The sequence below is a fragment of the Palaemon carinicauda genome, chromosome 19, assembly GCF_036898095.1.
Source record: "Palaemon carinicauda isolate YSFRI2023 chromosome 19, ASM3689809v2, whole genome shotgun sequence".
NCBI classification, from domain to species: domain Eukaryota; kingdom Metazoa; phylum Arthropoda; class Malacostraca; order Decapoda; family Palaemonidae; genus Palaemon; species Palaemon carinicauda.
In genome coordinates, this window is record NC_090743.1 from 58,186,388 (window position 1) to 58,189,191 (window position 2,804).

Here is a 2,804-nt window from a genome sequence, read left to right on the forward strand (position 1 = left end):
AACCATAAAAGAAACACTTTCTGTACAACTCAGGAACATAAATGGTGGTCTACCCTTAAATCTGCACTCTTTGGTGTAGATGCAACAGTTCCTCCTTTACTTAAACCAGATGGCTCAGTCACTCACTGTCCAAAGGAAAAGGCAACCCTTTTGGCTGATGTTTTTGACAGTAAACAGAGTAATGAAAAACTTGAACTTCCTCATTCCTGTTTTCCTGAGGCTAAACTAACTAGTTTAGCTTTTCGATCTCGTGAGATTAAAGCTCTGTTGATGGACCTTGATGCTTATGGAGGTGTAGACCCAAATGGTATTTTTCCTTTGTTTTTTATAAAGACAGCAGATTTCTTAGCTCCAAAGTTATCTGTTATTTTGCGCAAGTTAGAAAGAAGAGGAGCTTTTAGCACTAGTTGGAGAATTGGTAATGTTACTCCTCTATGTAAATGTGTTTGTGGTAGCTCAAGTCCCACTGATTACCGCCCAATTTCCATAACTCCCATATTATCTAAAGTTTTTGAACGTCTTCTGGCAAAACGTCTTAATAGGTTTGCTGAAGGTAATCATCTACTCCCTAGTTTGCGATTTGGTTTTCGTAAAGGCCTTGGAGCATGTGATGCCCTTCTTACAATCTCCAATGCTGTACAGAAATCCCTTGATTGTGGTCGGGAAGTTCGTATGATTGGCCTTGATTTTAGTGCTGCCTTTGACCGTGTTAATCACGAGGCCCTTGTTTTCAAACTGAAACAGTTGGGAGTGGGTGGGTCGTTTCTTAGCATTATTACTGATTTTTTAAGTAATAGATCTCAAAGAGTTGTTGTTGATGGGCACCATAGTGATTATAGGAATGTGATATCCGGTGTTCCACAGGGTAGTGTTCTTGGCCCATTACTTTTCATACTATATACACATGACATGTGGTTTGGCCTAGAAAACAAGCTTGTAGCATATGCAGATGATGCTACTCTCTTTGCATCAATTCCATCCCCTGAATGTAGATCTAGGGTTGGTGAATCCCTTAATAGAGATTTAGCTAGAATTAGTGCATGGTGCAAATTATGGGGTATGAAGTTGAATCCTAACAAAACTCAAAGTATGATTGTAAGTAGGTCAAGGACGGTGGTTCCTCAACATCCGGATCTCAGTATTGATAATGTTTCTTTAAATATGTATGACTCTTTCAAAATTTTAGGTGTGATTCTCGACAGTAAATTTACTTTTGAGAAACATATAAGGTCTGTGTCTTCTTCAATTTCACAAAAAATAGGCTTATTGAGAAAGTCTTTCAAGATTTTCGGTGATCAATCTATTCTGAAGAAGTGTTTTAATTCTTTCATTCTACCTTGTTTTGAGTATTGTTCTCCTGTCTGGTCTTCAGCTGCTGATTCTCATCTTAATTTGTTGGACAGAAACTTACGGTCTATTAAATTTCTTATTCCTGATCTAGATATTAATCTCTGGCACCGTCGTTCAATTAGTTCATTATGTATGTTGCATAAGATTTTTCACAACTCTGACCATCCTTTACATTCAGATCTCCCTGGACAATTCTATCCTGTTCGTAATACTAGGCAGGCAGTTAATTCTAATAGCCAGGCCTTCTCCATCACGAGGCTCAATACTACGCAGTACTCTAGAAGTTTTATTCCATCTGTGACCAAGTTGTGGAATGATCTTCCTAATCGGGTGGTTGAATCAGTAGAACTTCAAAAGTTCAAAGTTGGAGCAAATGCTTTTTTGTTGACCAGGCAGACATAGTCTTTTTATAGTTTATTTATGACATATTTGTTTTTGATGTTGTTGATAGTTTATTATATGACATGTCTGTTTTGACGTTGTTTCTTATTTTAGAATGATTTATTGTTAATTTGTTCTCTTCATTTATTTATTTCCTTATTTCCTTTCCTCACTGGGCTATTTTTCCCTGTTGGAGCCCCTGGGCTTATAGCATCTTGCTTTTCCAACTAGGGTTGTAGCTTGGATAGTAATAATAATAATAATAATAATGCACACTAGATTAGATAATAGACATGAAAAAAGAATAATTATAAAGAAATAATAAATAAGAAACGGGTTTTAAGCGTCACTTTACCTTAGAAAGTCCAGCGCAGATGTCGGTCTTGCTACGCAGAGAGGAGACGGACGGTTGTCGAGGAGGTAGAGAGGGTGACTATGATAAACGTACACCACCGTAACTTATTCTAACTAAGTAACTTTAACCTAACTTAGCTTATTTTTTTTTATTTTCATATTTTATATTTTTTTTTACATTTTCTTTTTTTCTTTTTGATGATTAATTTTAATCACTTTCACTCTCTACACTTAAAATTGATTGAATTTTTTTCTCTTCAATCTTTGCCGTTTTCTTTGTTTGACTTACTTTTTCGCTTCACTCTTTGCCGTTTTCTTTGAACCACTTCCTTCCTCTTCATCATGAGTTTGCTTCGTAGTTTTTTTAAAGAAGCTATCGATAGAAAGTTGCCTGGTACGGCTTTTCAGAATGTTTCGAAAATGAGTTAGGCAAACATCATCGAACTACACGACAAACCTGCAATTTTTTTGGATGGTATTTGTCGATGAAGTCGACCACGTCTTCATATTTTCCTAACACCTCTTTTATTTGCGCCGAACCTAACACATGTTCTACCTCCTCGATCCCTTCCTCGTCATCACTCATGTGCTCAGACACAGCATGGAGTTCCTTGAGCTCCTCTGTAGTAAGTTCGTAGTGATGTTCGGCGACGAGTTCCGTAACGTCATCTGCGTCGTCCTCCAGACCCATGGACTTGCCAAGGGAGACGATTTCCTCT